The sequence below is a fragment of the Canis lupus genome, chromosome X, assembly GCF_011100685.1.
Source record: "Canis lupus familiaris isolate Mischka breed German Shepherd chromosome X, alternate assembly UU_Cfam_GSD_1.0, whole genome shotgun sequence".
NCBI classification, from domain to species: Eukaryota; Metazoa; Chordata; class Mammalia; order Carnivora; family Canidae; genus Canis; species Canis lupus.
Genome location: NC_049260.1, coordinates 90396083 through 90422104, shown reverse-complemented (window position 1 = coordinate 90422104; position 26022 = coordinate 90396083). Strand labels below are relative to the sequence as shown.

Below are 26022 nucleotides of genomic sequence, written 5' to 3'. Positions count from 1 at the left end.
AAAAAGTAAAGGAAGATTGAAAAATTGTCACATAGAGAACGCTGAGAAGACATGATGAAAAGCACTGTGGATTGGATCCTGGAACTGAAGAAGGATTGTAGTAAAACAAATTAGAAACAGTGAAGTTGAAACATAATCTAGGCTTTAGTTTATAGTAATTTTCCAACATGGGTTTCTTAGTTTAGACAAATATACTATGGTGTTCTAAGATGTTAACACTAACAGAAACCAAGTTAGAAGTCTACTGGGGGATGCCTGACTGGCTCAGTCAGTAGAGCGTGTGACTCTTGATCTCATGGTTGTGAGTTCAAGCCCCACGTTAGGAGTAGATATTGTTTAAAAATAAAATCTTTTTTAAAAAAAAAGAAGTCTGTTGGAATTCTCTGTAATTTCTTGGTAAATAGAGAGTTATTCCAAAATATGGTCTAGCCATATAATGTATTACATGAGGAAACAAAGTTCAGAGAGGAAAAATGAGTAAATTATATTACTTTGAGTAACTAATGAAAATGTTCATCTTTCTCCTTCCAAATTTATTTTTTGGTTGATTGCTCCCCCCCAACCTTAAAAATCTGTTTACCAAAAGTCACGTATTTTCATCTAATCCACATTTTTATCTTAGTATCTAATGCTCATCTTGCAATTCTTAATTCCTTTGACCTTTTCCCATGTCATTGACCTAAAAGAATACAAATATTTGTTCACAATAACCGTTTTAATTTCCCTTTTTAAGAACTAGTACTTATACCACCTAAACAAAAACCAAGTGCATGAAAAAGTAGGATGATTTTACTTGGCTATCGTTATTACTTAATTTTCCTATTGTTCGCCCTGATTGTATATTGACTCTGTATTGTGATGCATTTTAACTTTTCGAAATTCAAGTATAATTGAAATATAATGTTATATTAATTTTGAGTGTACAACATAATGATTCAAAATTTGTATAAATTGCAAAATCATCACAGTAGCTGTCCATCACTAGTCACAAATTTTTTGTGCAGTGAAAACTTTTAAGTTTTGTTCTCAGCATCTTTTAAATATACAGTACAGTATTATTTACTATAGGCATCATGCTGTTCATTACATCCCCATGGTTTATTTATTTATTTTATAACTGGAAGCTTGTACACCTTTAGACCATCTTTGCTTATCCTCACCCTCCCTCCACCTTTATAACTACCAATCTATTCTCTGTCTATAGAAGCTTGGTGTATAGAAGCTTGTGTTTTTAGCTTCTACATAAAAATGTGATCATATAGTACTTGTCTTTCTCTGACTTATCTCACTAAGCATAATGCTCTCAACTCCATTAATGTTGTTGCAGTTAGGGAAATGTACTTCTTTTTTATGCCTGAATATTACCCCATTATCTATTCATCTATTAAAGGACACTTAAATTCTTTCCCTATCTTGTGTATCGTAAATAGTATTTCAATGAGCATATGGGTGCAGATAACTTATTGTGTTAGTGCTTTTGTTTTCCTTAAATAAATACCCAGCAGTGAATTGCTAGATTGTATGGTAGTTCTGCTTTTAATTTTTCTTTGAGGAACTTGCATACTATTTTACAAAATGAATGCGCCAATTTACATTCCCACTGACCGTGCACAAGGGTTTTCTTTTCTCCACATCCTCCCTAACACTTGTTATCTCTTGTCTTTTTGATAATAACCATCCTAATAAATGTGAGGTTATATTATGGTTTTGATTTGCATTGCCCTGATTAGTGATGTTGATCATCTTTTCATGTACCTATTGGTCATGTATATGTCTTCATTAGAATAATTTCTATTCATATCCTCTGCCCACATTAATGACACTATTTTTCATTTTGCTATTGAGTTGTATAAGATCTTTATAGATTTTGGGCATTAACCCATTATCGTACATATAATTTTTGCAAATGTTTTCTCCCATTCATTAGGTTGCTATGTCATTTTGCTGATGTTTCCTTTGCCATGCAGAAGCTTTTTAATTTGATGTAGTCCCACTTGTTTATTTTCACTTGTTACTTTTGCTTTTTGTGTCAAATCCAAAACCTCACGACCTAGACAAAGGTCAAGGAGCTTACCACTTCTGTTTTCTTTAAGGAGTTTTATGGTCTCAGGGCTTATATTCAAGTTTTTAAAGCATTTTGGGTAAATATTTGTATATGGCATAAACAACAGTGGTCCTGTTTTATTCTTTTGCCTGTGGCTGTGTAGTTTTTACAACATCATTTGATAAGACTGTCCCTTTCTCCATTGTATATTCTTGGCTATTTGATCATAAAATAATTGGCTACACATATGTGTGATTATTTCTGGGCCCTCTATTCTGTTCCACTGATCTATGTTTTTGTTTTTTTTTTTAAGATTTATTTGAGAGAGAGATAGAATGAGTGGAAGGGGCAAAGGGAGAGAGATTCTCAAGCGGACCCTGCTGAGTGTGGAGCCTGATGCAGGGCTCGATCTCACCAGCCTAATATCACAACCTTAACTAAAGCCAAGAGTCAGATGCTTAACTGACTTTGCCACTCAGGCACCCCTATGTGTTTATCTCTATATGAATTTTGTACTTCTTTTTATTACTATAGCTTGTTAGTATACTTTAAAATCAGGGAGTATGATGCCTCCAACTTGCTCTTTCTCAAGATTGCTTCATGTATTCAGGATCTTTTGTCGTTCCATAAAGTTTATGTTTCATTTTTATGAAAAATGCCATAGGAATTTTGATTAGGATTATGGTGATTCTGTAGGTTGCTTTGGGAGTATATAGTCCATACAAATTTCCTTTCATGAAGACAAAGTATTTTTCCATTCATTTGTATCTTCAATTTTTTATACATATCTTAATATTTTTCCACATAAAAGTAGCTTACCTCCTTGATTAAACATGTTCCTAAGTATATTCTTTTTGATGGAATTGTAACTGGATCCATTTTAATGTATCTTTGTGAAAGTTTAACATTAGTGTTTAGAATGGCAACTGATTTGGGTATATTGATTTTGTATCCTGCAACTTTACTGAATTCATTTATTAGCTCTAATAGTTTTTTGATGGAATCTTTAGGGTTTTCCATATATAATATGCCATCTACAAATAGTGACCGTTTTACTCATTGTTTTTCAATTTGTTTTTTTGTTTTGTTTTTTTGTTTTGTTTTGTTTTGTTTTTCAGTTTGGATGTATTTTGGGACTGGCCACACTATGTTGAATAAAAGTGGACAGAGTGGGAAGTCTTGCATTGTTCCTGATTTTAGATGAAAACCTTTCAACTTTTCACTGTGGAGAATGATGGTAGCTGTTTCTTATATATGATGGCCTTTATTATGTTCAGGTACATTCCATCTACAGATACTTTGTAGAGAGTTATCACCAAAAATGGATGTAGAATTTTGTTTAATGGTTTTTCTGCATCTTTTAAGATTATCATGTAATTTTTATCATTGATTTTATTAATGTGGTGTATCATATTGATTGGTTTGTGGACGTTAAACCATGCTTTCCTCCCTGGAATATATCTCACATGATCATGGTGCTTGATCCTTTTAATATATTTTTGAATTTGAGTTTTAATACTTTATTGAGGGGTTTTTTATCTATATTCACCAGGGATATGGTCATATTATTTTCTGCTCTTGTGGTATCCTTGTTTGGTATAAGGGTAAAGCTAGTCTTCTTTTTTTTTTTTATTGAAGTTCGATTTGACAAGATATAGTATAACACCCAGTGCTCATCCCATCAAGTCTCTTTTTTAAAAAATATTTCATTTATTTGACAGAGAGCACAAGCAGGGGAAGAAGCAGGCAGAGGCAGAGGGAGAAGCAGGCTTCTGGCTGAGCAGGGATCCTGATACTGATGCAGGCTCAATCCCAGGACTCTGATCACAACCTGAGCCAAAGGCAGATGCTGAACCACCCCAGGCACCCCAGGGTAAAGCTAGTTTTATAAAATAAATTTAGTGTTGCCTCCTTTAATGTTTTTTGGAAGACTTTGAGAAGGATTGTTATTCTTTTTTAAATGTTTGGTTGGTTTTCGCCAGTAAAGCCATTTGGTTCTAGCCTTTTATTTTTTGGGAGATGTTTTATAGTAATTCAGTCCACTTACTATTAATCACTCTGTTTGGATGTTTGTTATGATTAGTAGAGTGCATGATTTTTGGAATTTATCCATTTCATCCACTTTGTTAGTGTATGATTGTTCATAGCAGCCTCTTAAAATCCTTTGTATTTCTGTGCTATCAATTGTACCTCTCATCTTACATTACTAATTTAGAGTTTTGGGGCTTTTTTTTTTTGGTATCTGTAGCCAAACCTGAGTCAATTTTATCTTTTCAAACAATGACCTCTTAGTTTCATTGATCTTTTCTATCGTCTTTTGTATTTCTTTTTCATTTATTTCAATTCTGATCTCTGCCATTTCTTCTAACTTTGGGCTTCATATGTTTTTGTCTTTTTAGTTTCTTGAGGTGTAATATTAGCTCATTTATTTTTAATTTTTTTTCTCATTTCTTGCTATAGGCATTTAATGTTATGAAGTTCCCTCTTAGAACACTTTTGTTTTTTTTTAATATTTTTTTCAATTTTTATTTATTTATGATAGTCACAGAGAGAGAGAGAGAGGCAGAGACACAGGCAGAGGGAGAAGCAGGCTCCATGCACCGGGAGCCCGACGTGGGATTCGATCCCGGGTCTCCAGGATCGCGCCCTGGGCCAAAGGCAGGCGCCAAACCGCTGCGCCACCCAGGGATCCCTTAGAACACTTTTGCTTCATCCTATAGGCTTTGGTATATTTCTGTTTTCATTTACCTCAAGGCATTTTCTTTTATCACGTCTTTGATTTCTTCATTGGCCCATTGGTTGTTAATAGCATGTTGTTTGGCCTGCACATGTTTCTGCTACTTTCATTTTTTCCCCATAAATGATTTCTGGTTTCATACAATTATGGTCAGAAAAGATGTTGATTATGATTTCGGTCTTCTTAAAAAATATTGGGACTGGAGGTGCCTGAGTGGCTCAGTCAATTAAGCATCCAACTCTTCTTTGGCTCAGGTCATAGGATGAAGCCTCACGTTGGGCTTTGCACTCAGGGGGGTGTCTGTTTGTCCCTCTCCCTTTCCCCATTGCCCACACACATGAACTCTCCCTCTCTCTATCTAAAAGAAATATATTGAGACTGTTTAGCAGCTTTAGTGATATTTCCTGGAGAATGTACCATGGGCACATATTAAAAATGTGTATTTTGATGCTCTTGTGTGAAATATTAATATATATAAATCTATTAAGTCCATCATCCAATTTGTCATTTAAGGCTAATGTTTTGTTCCTGAATTTCTGTCTGGATTATCTCTCCTTTGAAATAAGTACAGTATTAAAAGTCCCTACTACTGGGACACCTAGGTAGCTCAGGGGTTGAGTGTCTGCCTTTGGCTCAGGGCGTGATCCCAAAGTTTTGGGATTGAGTCCTGCATCAGGCTCCCCACAGGGAGCCTGTTTCTCCCTCTGCCTATGTCTCTGCCTCTCTCTCTGTGTCTCTCATGAATAAATAAATAGTAGTATTTTGTTTTGTTGTCAATTTTGCTTTGTGGTCAGTCAATATTTGCTTTATGTACATTTACTAATGGTCTGTCCTCTTGTTGGGTTGACCTATTAAGTCATGCCTTTGTGATTACATTTCTTTTAAATTTTATGTGTGTTTAGTGATCTCCACACCCAAGGTGGGGCTTAAACTCATGATCCCAAGATCAAGAGTTTTATGCTCTTCCGACTGAGCCAGCCAGGCACCCCTGTGGTCTTTGTTTTAAAGACTTATTTTGTCTGATATAAGCATGGCTTCCCCAGCTTTCTTTTGCTTTTTATGTGCCCAGAATTTATTTTTCTATCCCTTAACTTTCAGTCTATATGTGTTCTTACAGCAGAATTGAGTCTCCTATAGGCAGCATAGAAGATGTAGGTCTTGATTTTTGTAATCCATTCAGCTGTTCTGTCTTTTCATTGGAAAATTGTGTCAGTTTGCAGTATCTATAGTTATTTTTGCAATTTTGTTAATTGTTTTTTGATCTGTTTTGTAGTTACTCTGTTCTTTTTCCTTCTGTTATGGTTTCATAAAGTTTTGTTACTTTCTTCTGTGGTATACTTAGATTCCTATCTGTGTGTCTTTTATTTATGTACTGTATGTTTTTGTTGTGTGGTTACCATGACACTTATATATAACAACTTATCAGTTTAAATAGATTGTTATAAATATAACTAGTTAAGTTTGAATGCAGTTGAAAGATCTGTATTTTTTACTCTACCCCCTCAAACCCACTATATTATGTTCATTGAGGTCACCTTTTATATCTTCTGCATCCCTTGTCTTTTAACCTTTATAATAGCTTTATGAGAAATCCATCAACTACTATCAGTTTGTCTTTACAAGTGAGATATATATATATATATATATATATATATATATATATACACACTTCTTTCTAATTAGTGCCCTTCTTTTGTGCTTAAAGGAGTCCCTTTAAAATATTTTGTAATATATGACCTTAGTGGTGTAAACTCCTTTACCTTTTGCATGTCTGGAAAACTATCTGTCCTTCAATTCTGAATGATAAATTTGCGGTGTAGAGTATTCTTACTTGGAAGATCTTTTTCCTTTTGGTGCTGTGAATACATCATGCCAGTATCTTCTAGTGTACAAAGTTCCTGTTAAAAAATCTCATCATCAGAAGACAAACCATGAGAGACTCTTAACTCTGAGAAGCAAACTGAGGGTTGTTGGGGGGATTTGGAGGGGATGGGGTAACTGGGTGTTGAGCATTAAGGAGCACACATGATATGATGAGCACTGGGTATTATACTATATGTTGGAAAATTGAATTTAAATTTAATTTTTTTAAATCTCATAGTCTTATGGGGATTCATTTGATCATAAAAAGTTGCCTTTCTCTTGCTGCTTTAGCAATTCTCTCTTTAAAATGTAAACATTTAAAGATAATGTATCTTTGTGTGCATTTCTTTGTGCTCTCTTATTTAGAACTCTCTGGTCTATCTGGATTTGGATATCTGTTTCCTTCTCTAGGTCAATGATGTTTTCAGGCCTTATTTTTGTCCCTTTCTTGTTCTCTTCTCCTTCTGAGACCGCTGTAATGTAGAATGTTAACTTAGACTAATAAACTATCTTCACTTGCTCTTTCTTCTCTTTATTGTACTTATTCAGTGAGTCCACATCCTGTCTTCAATTTTGCTGACTCTTTTGCTTTATCTAATTTGTTGTTGAAGCCCTCTATTATATTATTCAGTTTAGTTATTGTATTGTTTGGCTCCTGGACTTCCATTTCTCATTTTAAAAATATTTCTTTTATCTCTTTTATGAAGTTCTCACTGTGTTCATCCTATCTTCTCCCAAGTTTGGTGAGCATCTTTATGACCGTAGCCGTTTTTTTTTTTCATTCAGAATATGTTACCCTGTTCATTTTGCTTGACTGTGTGATGGTTCCTGTGCATTAGAAGAAGCAGCAACCTCTTCCTTCTTGAAGGAGTGGCCTCATGTAGGAGATGATCATTATCATTCAACTTGCCCGAACTGTTGGTTGTCTAGGAAATCTTTGTAATTGTTCAAGCCACTTATTTTATTTTTAAGAGTCCCCAGTTGTTGATGGTGTGTCAAGACTTTTCACTATCCCAAAGGGGAGGATCTTAGCACCAAGCCTGAGACTCATTGGAAACCTGATCCTCAAGCAGGTGTATTTGAGGTCTACAGATATATACAGTCTTCTAGAACCACAAATTTAAACTCCACTGGTCACCTGAGACAGGCAATCAATATGTATCCCCTGGTGGACAGTTACAAAAATTGGGGCTTCAAATGAGTTCATAGCTCATTTCTGGAGAAAGCAGCAAGCTGTAGCAAAAGAGGAAAATACATAAGTAGTATCCACCAGCCTGTATTCCTTAAGACTGATTCTGCAGGGTATCTGGCTGACTCAGTTGGTGGAATATGGGACTCTTGATCTCAGGGTCATAAGATCAAACCCCATGTTAGGCAAAGAGCTAGCTTACTTAAAAATAAAAAAAGTAATTCTGCAGCCCTCTAAATGTATGCCAGACTTGAAGCTTACTTCCAAGCCTGAAACTCCAGAACCAAATAAGCATCTTTCACAGAAAGATTCCTGGTGTGTTTCAATCTCTTTTCTGTGCAGTGCCCTGGGGCCAGTAGCCTACTAAGAACCAAGTTTCCAATGTTACAATCCTATGGGATCCATGAATGCAAGCATCTCTAGGTAACCAAGTCAGGTGATTGAGGGGTGTTCCCTGGACAGCACCCATAATAATAGGGGCACCAGATGAGTATAAATGCTCCCTCACAAGAAATGCTGGTTCTCTGTAGCACAACAGAGGTAGAGTTTGAAGATGGTCCCTATAAAGACTAGTTGTGGGGAGGGGGAATAAAAAGCAAAGAGGGTGTTTTTTTTTTTAAGATTGTTCCCATCATGGGAGCCTGGGTGGCTCAGTCAGTTAAGTATCTGCCTTCAGCTCATGATCCCCAGCGTCCTGGGATTGAGTCCCATGTCGGGTTCCCTGCTCAACTGGGAGCCTGCTTCTCCCTCCCCCTCTGCTCCCCCATCTCTCTCATAAATAAATAAATAAATAAATAATCAATCAATCAAATCTTCAAAAAAAATTGTACCCAACAGCTGGAGCATGGTATAAAGAGAGTGCAAGATGATACCCACCAGCCTTTGTCCCATAAAAGTTTTTCAGCATGCTCCTAGATGTGTGTTACATTAGCTGCAGGTTTTGAGGTCCTTCCTTGTTGTCTGGGAATAGGGTTTATGTAGTGATTATGTCTTAACCTCTTCTATTTTTTTAAAGATTTTATTTATTTATTCATGAGAGACACAGAGAGGCAGAGGGACAAACAGACTCCCCCAGGGAGCCCGATGGGGGACTCAATCCCAGGATTCTGGGATCACACCCTGAGACGAAAGCAGATGCTCAACCACTGAGCCATCCAGGTGTCCCTCTCCTATCTACTTTTATGAGTTTTTTTCCTCCTTAGTTTTATAATGTTTACTTGTTAGCCAATTTTTCTGGGGCACTTGGGTGGCTTAGTTGGTTGAGTGTCCAACTCTTGATTTTGGCTCAGGTCATGATCTCAGAGTTGTGAGATCAAGCCTCATGTTGGGCTCCCCACTGAGCACGGAGTCTGCTTGAGATTCTGTCTCTCCCTTTGTCCCTTCCCATACTTGTGCTCTCTCTAAAAAACAAATAAAAATATTTCTTAAAAAGCTGAATTTTTAGGTTTTTTCCTCAAGAAGTTGTTCCATATATAGTTGTAGCTTCAGTGTATCTGTTGAAGGAGGGGAGTACAGGATTGTCCTGTGTTGCCATGTTGAACCAGAATTCTTTTGTTATCTTGATGCTAGCCATTCTAACAGGAGTGAGATGATTATCTAATTTTGGTTTTGATTTGTATTTCCCAGATGGTTAGTGATGATCTTTTTGCATATCTGTCAGACATTTGGATGTCTTCTTTGTATAACTGTCTAAAAGATGGGCAGAGGAACTAAATAGATCCTTGTTTTTTAATGAGTTGTATGAGTTCTTTATATATTTTGGATATTTACCCCTTATCTGATAATATGGTTTACAAAAATTTTCTCCCGTTCTGCAGGTTGCTTTTTCATTTTGTTTCTTTTTCTCTACAGAAGCTTTTACGTTTGATGTCATCTTATTTGTTGATATTTGCTATTGTTTTTGCTTTTGGTGCAGTATCCAAAATATCATTGCCAAGATCAATGTGGAGTACCTTTCCCCCTCCGTTTCCAAGGAGTTTTTTGGTATTACATCTCAAGTTTAAGTCTTTGATACATTTTGAGGTATTTTTTGTGTATAGGGATCCAACTCCATTTTTCTGCATGGATAATGGTGTTTTACATTATAATGGTGTTCTTGAACACTCCTGTTGAAGTTGCATTTATGTAACTGTTTTGCTTTTAAATATATTGTTATTTGTGATTAACAATGTATATGAGGGGCTAGTAAAGATTACAGAGGACCTACCTTCTTGACACTGCCACTAGTTAAGCTTCCCCATGTCTAATGAATCCTAAGACTGGTTTAATTTTCCATATGTCCTATATCTTTCCTAAAGTTTCAGTACAATATCCCTCTTTTCTTACTCTTTCTTTTCTTTGTTTTCCATTTCCATATCCAATCCATTGTTCCCCATACTTAAAGTCATACCTGATTTAGGATAATTTTATGTTTAGATAAGTACTTGATCCAAAAATTATAGAAGTGAGTCCATTAGAATTTCACACATAGTAAATTAATTATGTAGAGATAATTATCTGTGAATCTCAGATAAAAGTTAAGCAACTTGCCTAGGAACATAGAGTTGGTAGAACTCAAATTTGTCTATTTCTAAAGTCCATGTGTTTTGGCTCCACAATGTGGACTCCACACAGTAGGAGCATTGTGGGAAAAACCAGGCCAGATTTGACACAGTTCTTTGAGACAAAAAGACCAGTCAAAAGAAAGAAAAGTGATTGAAATCATGGGTTATTTTTCATTGTCTTTTTATAATGTCTTTTTTGTGTGCCTTGCATGAAGGAGAAGGCCCGGAAAGCCCTTTTGTCTGTTCATTAACTTATTAGCATCAGTAGAAATGTTTTTAACCATGACTAGCCACTCTGTCTCCTACTTCTCTATTTGTTATGTTAAAAGCAGCATGATCCTGGAAGTAAGGGAAAGGGAGAGGCTGAATAGGAAACATTTCTTATAGAACTGATAGTCTTGAGTTTCTTTTATACTGATAAAAATATCAATTCCTCCATCGACCCCCAACACACCACATTTTCAGACACATCCATATATATCCCACTGTGTCTTATGTTCTGGTTTTGGAAAGGATGCTGTATATCATTGTTTTGAATTATATGGATTCTCCATTCCTAAGGTCAGACCCTCTTTCAAAATACTAATTCATCATTTTCATGTAGATTAACAAATCATCAAACGTGTCTCAAAATCATGCTAAAGGGTCTGATCAGGGTCAAACAGTTAGGACATGTGCAATTTTATTGCACCCCCAAAATATTTTCAAAGTACACTACTAATTGAATCATTGAATAACGTAATTCTCTGGAAATTAAGTCACAAATTTGTCCAAGTTACTGTTTTCTGTGATCACTATGTTTAGTTACATGCACCTAGAATTTCTCTGAGTGAGACATGCCTATAAAAGTATACACAATGCCAAGTTTACTCAGAGACCCTTTTTTTTCTAGTTTTCACCTAGCTAATCAGACATTTATAAAAAGAAAGCTAGCATTTTATATCTTCCCTGCAGTCTCATTTCATTATAATGTGAGCATTATAAGTAGTGAACAATTATATACTAATGAGTTGGAACAATTATATACTCCTGCAACTAAATATGATATAACATGGTAGTAGCTTTTTCAAGAAATGTAATATTTATTAAAGTTTAAGCATTTCTCTATACATTAGTTTTAAAAGTAGGTGATGGGAAAAAGTTCTTACTTCAGGGTTAATATGCAACACTATAATTGAGATCAAAAGAAAAAGGTTTTGCCCTGCAGATGTGCCAACCAATACACACTACCCTGGCCAGAAAACTGGCCTACGTTAACACCCCTGCCTGACAGCGCCAAATCATATCAATGATTTTAAAGCCAAACAAAGCTTTCAGGTATATGTCTAAAGGTAGATCCAATTGTGGATATTTTTAGAAATTATGTTTCACCAGAATGAGAATAAGCAACTTTTCTTTATTTGCTGAATGTAATTATATATTAAAATATACAGTATCCTATCCTATTGTGAGTAATCAGGGCATGCAAATGTGCAGGTTTCATCCTTACATTTAAACATGTTTCATTGGGAGACAAGCAATGGTATTTTTTTAACATATTTCCTGAGGGAAAACATTTGAGTTTTGACAATTAAGGTCCTTAGGATTTATTTACGATGTCATTAGATAAGAATAATTCTTTTTTTTTTTTTTTTTAGATAAGAATAATTCTTAACTTATCCCAAATATCAAGAAAAATGAGGATATACCAGTTTATTTTATAAATCAATCTAGAACTTGTATATTTCATCTGCATAATTAGCTAATTCTGCCCCACACAGATAGTGTGAATCTCTAAATAGCTATTGACTAAAAAACAAAACAAAACAAAACAAAAAACCTAAAGCCTAAATGAACTTTTCCTAGTATTTTAGACTCCAAACAAAATCTGATTGCCTTTCTGTAATATCCAGAGCAATATATGATAATACCTACCTCTTGCTGAGCATTTATATATGTGCTAAGCACTATATACTCTTTAATGTAAACAACATTACTAAGAGTTTGTAAGGTCTCTTATTTAATGTCTATCCATAATTCTCCCTTGTGTACACCAAATGAACAGATTGCTCTCAGGCAATTGTTTCTAAATTCATTTAGATTGTGTTTTTTTTTAATTTATTTTGTATTGGTGTTCAATTTACTAACAAACAGAATAACCCCCAGTGCCGTCACCCATTCACTCCCACCCCCCGCCCTCCTCCCCTTCTACCACCCCTAGTTCGTTCCCCAGAGTTAGCAGTCTTTACGTTCTGTCTCCCTTTCTGATATTTCCCACACATTTCTTCTCCCTTCCCTTATATTCCCTTTCACTATTATTTGTATTCCCCAAATGAATGAGAACATATAATGTTTGTCCTTCTCCGACTGACTTACTTCACTCAGCATAATACCCTCCAGTTCCATCCACGTTGAAGCAAATGGTGGGTATTTGTCATTTCTAATAGCTGAGTAATATTCCATTGTATACATAAACCACATCTTCTTTATCCATTCATCTTTCGTTGGACACCGAGGCTCCTTCCACAGTTTGGCTATCGTGGCCATTGCTGCTATAAACATCGTGGTGCAGGTGTCCCGGCATTTCATTGCATTTGTATCTTTGGGGTAAATCCCCAACAGTGCAATTGCTGGGTCGTAGGGCAGGTCTATTTTTAACTGTTTGAGGAACCTCCACACAGTTTTCCAGAGTGGCTGCACCAGTTCACATTCCCACCAACAGTGTAAGAGGGTTCCCTTTTCTCCGCATCCTCTCCAACATTTGTTGTTTCCTGCCTTGTTAATTTTCCCCATTCTCACTGGTGTGAGGTGGTATCTCATTGTGGTTTTGATTTGTATTTCCCTGATGGCAAGTGATACAGAGCATTTTCTCATATGCATGTTGGCCATGTCTATGTCTTCCTCTGTGAGATTTCTGTTCATGTCTTTTGCCCATTTCATGATTGGATTGTTTGTTTCTTTGCTGTTGAGTTTAATAAGTTCTTTATAGATCTTGGAAACTAGCCCTTTATCTGATATGTCATTTGCAAATATCTTCTCCCATTCTGTAGGTTGTCTTTGAGTTTTGTTGACTGTATCCTTTGCTGTGCAAAAGCTTCTTATCTTGATGAAGTCCCAATAGTTCATTCTTGCTTTTGTTTCTTTTGCCTTCGTGGATGTATCTTGCAAGAAGTTACTATGGCCGAGTTCAAAAAGGGTGTTGCCTGTGTTCTCCTCTAGGATTTTGATGGAATCTTGTCTCACATTTAGATCTTTCATCCATTTTGAGTTTATCTTTGTGTATGGTGAAAGAGAGTGGTCTAGTTTCATTGTTCTGCATGTGGATGTCCAATTTTCCCAGCACCATTTATTGAAGAGACTGTCTTTCTTCCAATGGATAGTCTTTCCTCCTTTATCGAATATTAGTTGACCATAAAGTTGAGGGTCCACTTCTGGATTCTCTATTCTGTTCCACTGATCTATGTGTCTGCTTTTGTGCCAGTACCACAGTGTCTTGATGACCACAGCTTTGTAGTACAACCTGAAATCTGGCATTGTGATTCCCCCAGATATGGTTTTCTTTTTTAAAATTCCCCTGGCTATTCGGGGTCTTTTCTGATTCCACACAAATCTTAAAATAATTTGTTCTAACTCTCTGAAGAAAGTCCATGGTATTTTGATAGGGATTGCATTAAACGTGTATATTGCCCTGGGTAACATTGACATTTTCACAATATTAATTCTGCCAATCCATGAGCATGGAATATTTTTCCATCTCTTTGTGTCTTCCTCAATTTCTTTCAGAAGTGTTCTATAGTTTTGAGGGTTTTTATCATAGTCTGCTTTTGAAACACGGAAAGCAGACGTGGTGGGCTCTGATCTTATGTAATGGGTATGAAAAAGGGTTCATATCAATCATTAGATGCATTGTGAAAATAGAACAATGTCTTTAAAAATATACAGGTAGCCTCTATCATATCTGTCTTCATAAAGTATAAAAATCATTATTTTCCTTCATAGGAATAACTAATTATTAAGGCAAGAAAGAATTTCAAAGGAGAAAAAGTATGAGAAAAGATAATACAATAGATCAGTGGAAGAAATATGAAAAGGTAATTTTATATATTATTCAAGGTAGCCAGGTCCAAAAAGGATAGTAAGAACAGCTTCAGTAGAGCTGTATGTCTAGGAATGGATATGATCAATGAAATGTGGAAGAAAACCTAAGGAAGAGAAAAATAGAGTTGCTCAAGATGAACTTCCCAATGTCCTCTCTGGTCAATGCCATTGACTCATCTGATTGAGATAGAAAGAATTTTCAATAGGATGATGGCACTTTTCCCATAAAGCATGTAATGTAGGGGAAAAATGATGGGCTTTCTGTGTTAGACATTCTGGAGTATTTATGTTTACTCTACCACCTTGTGCAGTGTAAACTTTAAGTTACTTGAATTTCACTTGTGAATGCCTCCTCAGGATTTTGTGAGAGGCCAAAATAGCATATGCATGCCTTTAACACTGAGTCTTTCACATACTAGGACCCACCCAGAAATACCAGTTGTCCCTTCAATGTTCATAAAGTTTGTGTTATTATACTATAGTTTTCCGTTCTAGCACACTCTTTCTTAAAACAAACTATTAGGTGACAGGAATACATACAGAAGTACTGGAATAAGGAGTCCAGAATCCTAGATCCTTACACCTGCTTTCCTTTTAGCTTGTTGAGGGATATTGGTCAAGTAGTTTATGCTCAAATGTTCATTATGTTTTCCATAATAGAATAGGATCACATTATTTCTAATAGGCTTCTCAAATCTTACATTCTATGATTATTCCAAAAAGGGAGACTTCTAATGATTATTGATGAGACATAGTTAATTCTTAATAGCTAAAACTAAGCTCTAAATTGAACTATGTGACAAAATAATTTTACCTCTTAAAAAATTAATCCAAACTACCGCAACCTATACATACTCTCCAAAAATTAGAACTGTACTTTATACAAATACTTCTCTCCAAAAGCATAGACCTCTCAGTCTAGTTAGAAAAAAAAATTCATTAATTAAAAAAAAAAACATTCACTATTTTGACAAGAAGAGTTTTATAAATTCATTTGGGGTTCACTTCTCATTGCAGGATGTCTGCATAATTTTCAAATATCATGATGGCATTAATGTGATTACAACTTCCTCCATTTACAAGTGACTAAGATACAAAAAAGTTAAATGAATTACCCAGTGCTCACCCATGAGGAACAAAGCTGAAATAGAACATAGTTATTCTGATGTCAAAAATTCCATTCTCCCCACTGCAACCCCCACCATCACCTGATCCTAGACTCCTGAAGAACTAATTTGCTTTTGATAAGCTCAGACATGTCATTTTCTCTAAGTGCTCCTTCAATCTTTTCAGGAGAAAGGATAGCTCTAGTTCAAATTCAGCTGAAATAACATCATCTCAACTGAGATCACTTACATCCACCCAACATGTATGTTGCTTTATTTTCTGGTTGATAGTTTGGCTCTTTGTAGGGAAATTGATCTTTCACAGCTACTTAATACCATTTCTCAAAGTCCTACAGCAGTACTTTGCTAAATGGCATCCAGCTCATCTGGATGTGTTGAGTTTCCAGATCATAAACTTCTAAAGGGCAGAGTCTATGATTATTTGGCTAACTTTATATCGCTTGTGACTGTGGATGCTTAATAAATACTATTTCATGGTAATGATGATGATGACAAGTTAATGCTCTTCAAAGTGTCAACCAATCAGTCAATTTAATGAAAGTCAAACTGGTCATTTGATGTTATAAAAAAAATCCAATTACTTGATTGAATGAATTATTCAAATTGTAGCTGTTGCTTTTATAGACATAACATGAAAGTTGCTTCCATATTGAAAAGAGTTAAGGGAAGGAGGCAACATATATATTCATTAGTAGCCAATTTGATCTCATCATTCAGAAATGCAAAAAAAGCTGAGTAAAACTGCTGTTGAAATTAATAAAATATAATCATATAGTGGCATCGACTCTCAGGAATTTCCTATAGGTAGCACTTCTAAGCCATTAATTTATGGCATAATATTCTTGGCAGGTGAACTCCCCAGCTCAACTTCATTAATGATGGCCTAGCACAGTTAGAATTGAGTCCCCAAGCCAGGAAGCTTCCAGGTACTATTTTTTAACTTATGTAACTTTCACCTCCATATTGACCTTGGGAAAATCAAGTAAAAGTAAATCTAATGAAGACAATATACAATGAATATTATATTTCCAGCAACAGGATACTGAGGATCATCAGAATAACTTGATAAGTGCTTTAGTATACACATTTATTCGAATGTTTATATACAACTGGACAAAAAGAATAAAGGTGGAGGATTTACTACCCAACTTTATGACTTAATTCTAAGTGTTAAATGGTTTCACCACAAAAGGGAAATGATAATTATGAGATCTAATGGAGGTATTAGCTAATCCTATGGTGGTAATCATTTTACAATATATGTATATTGAATCAACACATTGTATAACCTTAAACCTATGCAATGTTATCTGTAAATCATATTTCAGTAAAGCTGGGAAAAATACAATAATCAGCACTGCAGAGGTTATGGAAGTATAGAACATAAATCAAGGGAACAGAAGAGAGTTCATAAGTAGATGAACTCATATATAGTCAAATGCTTCTTGAGAAATTTGCAAGGTAATTCAGGGGGAAAGAATGATCTCTTGAGGAAACAGTGCTGGAAAAATTACATAGACACATGCAAAAATAGAAAAAAAATTGAACCTCAATCTGACTTTATACAATATGTAAAAATTAACAGAAAGCATATAACAGACCAAATTTAGGAATGAAAATTATAAAACTAAGAATAAAGCAGGAGATAATCTTAGCAAGCTTGGATTTCACAGAAATATTTTAAATAAAATAGAACAAATTAATGAAAGTAATAAATTACAGCTCATCAAAATTATAAGCCTTTGCTCTTAAAAGGACAATGATACAATGATGAAAAGGTGAGCCATAGACTGGGAGAAGATATTTACAGTGAAAATGACTGACAAAGAATTTATACCTACAGTATCTACAAAAAACTTTTAGAATTTGTTAGAATACAAATCCCTAAATTAAAACTGGGCAAAATACTTGATAAGTTAACAAAACAAGGAACTCAGCAAATATGCACTTTATGCTCATTATCATTAACAATTATGAAAATGTCAACTAAAACCATAAAAAATTATATAAACACTTTGAAAATACTTAGCAGTTCCTTATAATGTCGAAAAACACCATCCATTCCACTCCTAGGTATTTACCCAACAGAAATGAAAGCATATGTCTACACAAAGATTTGTACCTAAATGTTTATAGCAGCTGTATTTGTAATAATCTCAAACTAGAAAGAAACCATATGTCTTACTGATATAAGTAAACGAATGAAAATTTTCAGTGCATTTATGTAACAGAATGTTATTCAATAGTTTATTGATACAGACAAAAGCATAGATGTATCTTAAAATAATTATGCTGAGTGAACAAAAGCCAGAAAATAAAGAGTCCCTACTGAAAAATCCCTTTTGTATATAAATCTTCATTAAAATACTAAGTAATTGATACTGACAGTATCATTGGTTGCTTGGACAATAATGGCTGCATTGTCCAGGAAGATAAAGATTACAAATGGGCACCAGAAAACTTTTAGAAGTAAACAGCTCTGTTTGTTTTCTTGACTGTGGTGATGGCACACATATATTTAAAAATGTATTTTTTTAAATTTTTTTATAATTTATTTATGATAGTCACACAGAGAGAGAGAGAGAGAGAGAGAGAGAGAGGCAGAGACACAGGCAGAGGGAGAAGCAGGCTCCATGCACTGGGAGCCCGACGTGGGATTCGATCCCGGGTCTCCAGGATCGCGCCCTGGGCTAAAGGCATGCGCTAAACCGCTGCGCCACCCAGGGATCCCTAAAAATGTATTAAATATTGGAGATATATATCCACCAATCTCTGTATATGTGGAAATTAAAGTCATGGGAGACATATATAGAGTTATGAGCCAGTGAGGTCTAAGAACAATAGTCTTTAACTACAACATGTAACAGAGAAAAATGTGCTTCCAAAGGAGGAGAGATGTAATGGACAGAGAGACAGAAAAATAAATAGGTATGTATGGTATGATGGAACCTAAGGGAAGAGGGTTTCAAGAAGGATTAAGTAGCTCATCAACAGTAAACAATACTGTTGAGAGGTAAAATGGGAACAGTAAAGTCTATTTAATTTAGAGACACTGGTGACCACAGCCACATCTGTTTTTATAGAGAATATGGGCAGAAAGCTGAATAATCATGGGTCAATGGAATAAAGTCAGGGAGACAGTTAATTAAAGAAAGTTTTAAACATTCCTTGCTGATAAAAGAGAAAAACAGAGATATGGATGGAAGATGCCAGAGGGAAGAGTTGTGGAAGTTTTGTTTTTTTTTAACTGAGAAAAATATTACATTTATAACATTGTTGAGCTCGACCTGACTCATGAGAGTCAGTTTAACTTATAGAAATTTTCAACCTTTTGTTAAACATGGTCATTTAAAAACACTAAGTTATATAAAACTTTGAATTAATTACATTAAAACTACAGACATAGAAACTCAAAAGTCATTACTTTAATAACCTCAAGTGTATATATAATATAGTTAAATATGTTAATTGTATCTGTAAAGTGGGACTATGATACATAATGTTTTACTACTGCACACCTCTTCTCAACTATATGGTTAGTAACACCATGTTGGTAGCTTGAAATTAGCCACAGAGGGAATTTTACTACACAGAAATTGATAAATACTACCAATAAGGGCTTCATTTATTCATTTTGTTGTTGTTGATTGTCTAGAAAGAACATGATACAGTTTTAATCCTTAATTTAAAAAATTGTATCTGTTACCATTATACTGTGAATACTTCAAAAAAATTGAGGAAATAGTCTAGCATTCAAACATTTATTTTTTATTTATTTATGATAGTCACACAGAGAGAGAGAGAGAGAGAGAGGCAGAGACACAGGCAGAGGGAGAAGCAGGCTCCATGCACCGGGAGCCAGACGTGGGATTCGATCCCGCGTCTCCAGGATCGCGCCCTGGGCCAAAGGCAGGCGCCAAACCGCTGCGCCACCCAGGGATCCCTAGTCTAGCATTCAAAAGTATTATGTGAATCACGAAAGAAAATCACATCACTGACAAAGGTTATATTCTTACATTTTCATTATTTCACTTTCATCTTATTCATTAATGTAAAGAAAAATATCATTGTTCAGGTCAAAACTACACTCATTTGTCAGTTACAATCACAGATTGGCTAGGAATCCACAAGTTTACCAGAAACAATGATGGAATCAGTTAATTACATGTAATTTACAGTATATATTTTATTATTTGTAAATTGTGTGCTATACATACTTTTTATTTATAAAATATATGGGATCCCTGGGTGGCTCAGCAGTTTAGTGCCTGCCTTCGGCCCAGGGTGTGATCCCTGGAGTCCAGGGATTGAATCCTGCATCAGGCTCCCTGCAGGGAGCCTGCTTTTCCCTCTGCCTATGTCTCTGCCTCTCTGTGTCTCTCATGAATAAATAAAATATTTTATATATATATAAAAGTGTGTATATATATATAATTATAATTTAAGCACATATATACCAACTTCCGGTTCTTAAACATTTACCATCATACTTAACTCAATAAAGCCATAATAAAACAGAGGAGCAAGAGAAAATATCCAACTGTAGTTGTTAAATTTTACTGCATTTTAAGAATGTGAAATGACCATAAACCATAAATGAGATAACAAGGACCTGAGGCAAGAATCAGAATATGAATAGGAGATATATTTGTGAAAGGTGTCCAATGTAGTAACAGACAGAGTTGGGGTAAGGTTCTGAAAACACTGAATTTACGAACTTAGATCAATAAAGTAGATTCATACCAGATCATGATCAAAACTCAGTTTGTCTCACTTGCCATTCAATTATGACCATATAATAAAAGTATTAAATAATGTTTACCAGTGTGCTAAACATTTTAAATACACTAATTCTTTTAAATATTTTAAGGGGCACCTGGATGGCTCAGTTGGTAGTGTGTCCAACTTTTAATTTTGGCTCAGGTCATGATCACAGGGTACTGGGATCAAGCTCCATTATCAGGCTCTGTGCTCAGTGGGGAGTCTGCTTGAGATTTTATCCCTCTCCTCCTTCCCCCTGTTCTCTCTCTCAAATAAATAAATTTTTAATAAATAAATAAAAATCCTTGTGCAATTGGTATTATTATTACTGCAGCCATTAATAAGCAGAGAAAAGTGAGTCTTAGGGAGATTTATTCACCTGACAATTTAGAGAGTTCATCAGTAGAGAAGCTAGCATTTGAATAATTAAGTCATTCATGTACAAATAATAAAAATTATATATTTAAACTGTACAAGGTGATATTTTAATATACATATACATTGTGAAATAATCATACTAAATAACATCCATCATTTTATATAATTACCATTTTTTTAAAAATTTTTATTTATTTATGATAGTCACAGAGAGAGAGAGAGAGGCAGAGACACAGGCAGAGGGAGAAGCAGGCTCCATGCACCGGGAGCCTGATGTGGGATTCGATCCCGGGTCTCCGGGATCACGCCCTGGGCCAAAGGCAGGCACCAAACCGCTGCGCCACCCAGGGATCCCACCATTTTTTTATTTTATGTGAGAACACAAGAGCTACTATCTTACCAAATTTCAAGTATAAAATATACTATTGTTAACTATAGCCACATTGCTGTAGACTAGATCTTCAGAACTTACCTAACTTAAAATTTTTAGCCCTTGACCACCATCTACCTGTTTTCCACCTTCACCCAATCCCAGACAAATCACATCCTACTCTTTTTCTACAAATGTGACTATTTTAGATTCTACATTTCAGTATGATCATACACTTTTTGCTTGTGTATATATGTGAAATATTAATATGTATATTACATATATAAAAACATACATTAACACACAAAAGATATGTGCTATACATATATATCTCACATTGTCTTTATCCATTAATGGACAGGTTGTTTCCATGTCTTGGCTACTGTGAATAATGCTGCAATGAACACGAGAATACAGATAGATATATATCCTTTGGATACACACCCCGAAGTGAATTGCTGTATCATATCATACTGCCATCATTAAATTTTTGAGGAATCTTCATTCTGTTTCCATAATGGATGTACCAATTTATGTTCCCACCAAAAGTATACAAAGGTGCCCTTTCCTCCACATTCTCACCAATGCTTACTATTTTTTGACTTTTTTATAAAAGCCATTCTAAAGCTATCAAGTGGTATTGTGTATTTGCTTTGCATTTTCCTGATGATGAATGATGTTGAGAACCTTTTCATATATCTATTGTCCATTTGTAAGACTTCTTTGAAGAAATGTCTACTTGTGTTCTTTGCTCATTTTCTTTTAAATAGAATTATTTGCTAATGAGTTGTAGAAGTTCCATATATACTTTGGATATTAATCACTTACATAAACACTCACAAACATTTTCTACTATTCCATAAGTTTTCTATTCACCCCCTTCCTAGTAGAAAGTTTAGATGCAATTCTACTTTACTACTGTGGCTTTCACAGTTCTGTGTCCTTGACATTTGACTTATTATAGTGTGTCTCTGTATGGTCTTCTTTGGATTTTCCCTCTTTATAGTTCTTAGAGCTTCATGAATCTGGGTATCCATTTCCCTTTTACATTTTGGGAAATTTTTGGCCATTATTTCATTAAATAAGCTTTCTGACTTTTTCTGTCTTCTGCTGAGATTCTTCTTTCAAGTGTATAATTTCAACTTCTTTTCAAAGCTTACTAATTTAGGATTTATTTTTGTAAAAATATGTTGACCAATATAAAAATGTTATAATTATTGAGCACCTTTTCTTGTGTCTGTATATTTCTTTGGAAAAATATCTGTTCGTGTCTTGTGCCCATTTTTTAATTGGGTTACTAATTTGGGGGGTATTGAGTTATAGGAGTTCTTTATATATTTTGGATACTAACTTTTTATCAGATATGTCATTTGCAATTATCTTCTCACATTCAGTGGATTGCCTTTTTGCTTTTGTTGTTTCCTTCACTGCACAGTTATTTTGATGTAGTCCCAATAACTTATTTTGTTTTTATTTCCCTTGCCTCAACATCACTCATTATTAGGGACATACAAATCAAAATTACAGTGAAATATCACCTCACACCTATTGGAATGGGTAAAATAAAAAAATACAAGAAACAAGTGTTTGGCGAGGATGTGGATAAAAAGGAACTCTCATGCACTGTTGGTCGGAATACAAACTGGTGCACCCACTGTGAAAAACAGTATGGAGTTTCCTTAAAAAATTAAAGATAGAATTACTCTATGATTCAAGAATCACATTACTGGGTATCAACCCCCAAAATAAAAAAACACTAATTCAAAAGGATGCATGCACCCCTATGTTTACTGCAGAATTATTTAAAATAGTTGAGCTATGGAAGTACCCCAAGTGTTCACTGATAGATGAATGGATAAGGAAGAAGTAGTATATATATACAATGGAATATTGTTCCATCATAAAAAAGAATGAAGTCTTGCCATTTGCAACAACCTGGTCGGAGCTAGAGAGTACAATGCTAAGCAAAGTCAGTCAGAGAAAGACAGATACCATGTAATCTCACTCATATGTGGAATTTAAGAAAGGAAATCAATAGGCAGACTGGGGGGCTCAGTGGTTTAGCCCTGCCTTCAGCCCAGGGTGTGATCCTCAAGGCCCAGGATCCTCAAGGCCCAGGATTGAGTCCTGTGTCAGGCTCCCTGAATGGAGCCTGCTTCTCTCCCTCTCAATCTTTCTGTTTCTCACGAATAAATAAATAAAATCTTTTTTTAAAACTGAAATCAATGAAGAAAGACAAAACAAGAACTAGACTGTTAACTATAGAGAACAAACTGATGGTTACCAGAGGGGAGGTTGATTGTTTTTTTTTATTTTTTTATTTTTTTTATTTTTATTTATTTTTATTTTTATTTTTTTGATTGTTGAATGGGATAAATAGGGAATGGAGTTTAAGGAGTATGCTTACCATGAGGGAACAAAAGAGAGAGAGAGAAAGAGAGAGAGATGGGAGGGAATCTTTGAATTAACATTAAATAAACAAAATCATAGCCATAAACAACTCAAAGAATACAGTGATTAAAAAAGAACACACATTTTCTGAAACTCATTATGCTTCTATGTACTCCAGACTAGCTCCTCCCTGTATTTCTGTATATTGCCTGGCATTCTATCCAGCCAGTCTCCTTAGCCATAAGTCTGCTTATCCATACCACCACATCCAAATAGAAATAAAAGTAAAAATTTTATAATTGCATTTTAAAAATTATAAAACATAAACAGCCCATGTTAAACACTGATATCCCATGGTTGATTTGGATATTAAGTATTTTATATGTCATAGAAAAGAATTTTTAAGTATTGTAACCTTCATGAAATCTAAAAAGCTTATGTTAAAAGTTATTACCTTTTTTTGGATATTCTAAAGCATGCCAGTTTGGATTAGCTTTCAGACTTTCAGGGCATATAAAAAAAACTTAGAATAAGTTTGTTTATAGTTACAACAAAAATACCTTCAACTTTCAGATATTTAAAGAAAATACCCTAAAACAAAATTTTTTTAAGGACAACTTACTTCTTTATAAAAATATATATCATGTTATATCTTCCTGTTGGATTGTCCCATTTATTATTATATAGTATCTTTTTCTCATTACAGTCTTTGTTTTCAAGTCTATGCTGGGGGTGGCTGGGCAGCTCAGTTGGTTAAACATACCACTCTTGATTTTGGTTCAGGTCATGATCTGAAGTCATGAGATCGAGCACCCCATTGGGCCCCATGTAGAGCCTGCTTAAGATTCTCTCTCTCCCTCTCCCTCTGCTCCTCCTCCCGCTGCTTGTGCACATGCTCTCTCTCTAAAAAATAAAAAGATTTATTTTGTCTAATATGAATATTGCTGCCCTGGCTTCTTTTCACATAAATTTGCATGAAAAATATTTTTCCATTTCCTCACTTTCAATCTGCAGGTGTCTTTAGGTCTGAAATGAATCTCTTGTAGGCAGCAAATAGCTGGGTCTTTTTTTTTTAAAATCTATTCCATCATTCTAAATCCTTTGGAGTGATTAGTACATGTCCATGCAATGTACTGATTGATAGGTATGTATGTATTGCCATTTTCTTACTTGTTTTGTGGTTGCTTCTGTAGTTCTGCTCTAATGCTTTCTTCTTTTGCTCTCTTCTCCCACAGGTTTTCTGGCTTTCTTTAGTGATATACATGGATTCCATTTTCTTTATTTTTTGCATATCCGTTACTGGGTTTTGATTTGTTTTTGCCATTAGATTTGTATACATCATCTTCTGCAATCACAATCTATATTAAGTTGATAGTTGATTATGTTTGAACCCATTCTTTATTCCTCCTTCCCCCATGTCTTAGCTATATGATGTCATACTTTATATCCTTTTATTTTGTGAGTTCCTTGACTGATTTTTATAGATATCCTTGTTGTTTTTGTTCTTTCTACTTTTCTTACTTATGGCTTTTCTTGTCTACTCAAGTCCCCTTTAACATTTCTTGTAGGGCTGCTTTAGTGGTGATAAATTCCTTTAACTTTTGTTTATTTCTCCTTCTATTCTGGATGATGCCCTTTCTGGATGGAATATTCTTGGCTCCAGATTTTTTTCCTTTAAGCACTTCAAATATGTCAGTCTCTTCTGGTCTGCAACATTTCTATGGAAATAGATGATACTCTTATGGGGTTTCCCTTGTATGTAACTATATTCTCTTCTTTTAAAATTCTCTCTGTATCACTACTTTTTGCCATTTTTTTTTTCTTTTTGCCATTTTAATTACTATGTGTCTTGCTATGTGGACCACGGTGGCTTGATTTTATTGAGAGATCTCTGTGCCTCCTGGATCTGGATATCTGCTTTCTTCTGATGAGGGAAGTTTTCAGCTATTATTTCTTCAAATAATTTTTTGCCCTCTTCTCTCTTCTTCTGAGAGCCCTATAATGTGAATGTTATTTCGCTTGATGGTGTTCCTGAGTTCCCTAAGTCTATTCTCATTTTGCATAAATTTTTACCTCACCTGCTCAGCTTGATTACATTACATAATTATGTCCTTCAGGTCACTAATTTGTTCTTTGCCTCCTCTAGCCTGCTATTTATTCTAACTAATGTATTTTAATTACTTTTATATGTTCTTCATCTGATTGGCTCTTTTCCATATCTTTGTTATGGGGCTTCCACTCTTTTCTCAAGTCCAGTGAGCATCTTTATGATCATTACTTTAAATCTTCTATCAGCCATAATAGTTATATCTGTTTTGCTTAGGTCTCTTGCTGTGGTTTTGTCCTAGTCTTTCATTTGGGATATATTCCTGTGTCTCTTCATTTTGCCTAACTCTGTGTGTCTGTTTTTTGTGTTAGAAAAGTCATTTACATCTCTTGCACTGGAAAGTAATGGCCTTATGGAAAGAAGTTTTGTAGTGTACCCAACATGGTGCATAGTAAACATAAAATAACTAATTGATAGTAATACAATAATAGTAGG

General features: G+C 34.9%; 1 long non-coding RNA gene across 5 annotated transcripts in view; it reads left to right on the top strand.

Moving 5' to 3' along the window:
- Window positions 1–26022, top strand: part of LOC111094911 — a 159007-nt gene that overhangs the window by 115455 nt on the left and 17530 nt on the right. The window contains exon 1 of one of the 5 annotated variants that reach the window (XR_005386004.1): window positions 16428–16506. The exons of the other annotated variants lie outside the window; for them this stretch is intronic. This is a non-coding gene — a long non-coding RNA (uncharacterized LOC111094911). Of the gene's footprint in view, window positions 1–16427; window positions 16507–26022 lie in introns of those variants that run through there. 5 annotated transcript variants of the gene reach the window in all.